Source organism: Octodon degus, unplaced genomic scaffold (genome assembly GCF_000260255.1).
Source record: "Octodon degus isolate 3935 unplaced genomic scaffold, OctDeg1.0 scaffold00221, whole genome shotgun sequence".
Taxonomy (NCBI): Eukaryota; Metazoa; Chordata; class Mammalia; order Rodentia; family Octodontidae; genus Octodon; species Octodon degus.
In genome coordinates, this window is record NW_004524797.1 from 2677530 (window position 1) to 2679170 (window position 1641).

Sequence of the window (1641 nt, forward strand, 5' to 3'; positions counted from 1 at the left end):
CATATACGGAATTGTAAGTCCTTATATTAGGGAGACAATACAATATTTACAGATGTGGGTCTGGTATAGATATACTTCTCTAATAAGTATATCTTCAAGGGGCATCCACTTAAATATGAAGGCTTCAAGTTTATCATTCTTTATAGCTGAGTGGTACTGCATTATATAAAAGTACCACATCTTTTTCAACCATTACATGCATGATGGGCATTTTGTTTGTTTCCAAGATCTGGCTATCACAAATTGTGCTGCTATAAACATAGGTACGCATATAACACTATGATATGACAATTTCAGTTCCTCCGGGAAAGTCCCAGTAGGGGGATAGCAGGTTTGAATGGGATTTTCAGTCCTAGTTTTCTAAGGAGTCTCCACACAGATTTCCATAACGGTTGCACCAGTCTACACTCCCACCAACAGTGGAGAAGGGTTCCCCTTTACCCACAGCCTCTCCAACATTTGTTGTTGGGTGATTTCTTTATGATAGCCAATCTTTCTGGGGTAAGATGGTATCTCAGTGTTGTTTTAATTTGCATTTCACGGATAGCTAGTGATGTGGAGCATTTTTTCATATATTTATTCATTTATTTAATTTAGTTCTCTGAGAAGTGTGTGTTCATCTCAGTGGCCCATTTCTGGATTGAGTCTTTAAATTTTGGGGCCCTGATGTTCTTTAGTTCTTTATAAATTCTAGAGAGCAGACCTTTGACTGAGTTCTTATTAGTTAAGATTTTTTCGAAGTTTGTGGGTTGTCTTTTCACTTTGTTGATAATTTCTTTTGATGTGAAAATACTTCTCCATAAGTGGTGGTCCCAGTTGTTAATTCTTTCAAGTGTTTCCCGTGTGATTTGGTTTCTGTTCATGAACTCTTTGCCTACCCCTATTTCTTCAAGAGATCCTCACACTTTCTCTTCTAGGAGATTTAGTGTTTCTGTTTTAATGTTCAGTTCTTTAATCCATTTTGACTTTAGTTTAGTGCATGGTGATAGACCTGGGTTAAGTTTTAATCTTCAGCATGTAGAGAGCCAATTTTTCCAGCACCATTTGTTAAAGAGACGATCTTTCTTCTAGTAAGTGTGTTTGGCCCCTTTATCAAAGATTAGGTGGCTGAGTGCATTCCTAGAGGCCTCTGCATCTACTAGTCTATTCCATTGATCCTCAGGTCTATTTTGTTGTCAATACCATGCTGATTTTATTACAGTAGTTTTGTAGTATCATTTCAAGTCAGGAATTGTAATGCCTCCTGCTTTGTCTTTGTTGACCAGGATTGCCTTTGCTATTCTAGGTCGTTTTTTATTTCAGATAAATTTAGGAACAATTTCTTTAGGTCTGGGAGGTAGGTTAGTGATAGTCTTACAGCAATTGCATTAAATCTATACAACAATTTTGGGAGTATGGCCATCTTCATGATGTTGGTTCTTCCTATCCAGGAGCAGGGAATCTCTTTCCATTTTCTGAAATCCTCTATGATCTCTTTTTTCAAAATACTGTAATTTTCCATGAAAAGATCTTTGATTTCTTTAGTTAGATGAATTCCCAGGTATTTCATTTTCCTCAGTGCTATTGTAAAAGGAATTGTCTCCCTAATTTCCCTCTCATTGTGTTTGTTATCTGTGTAGAGGAATGCTATTGACTTTTGGG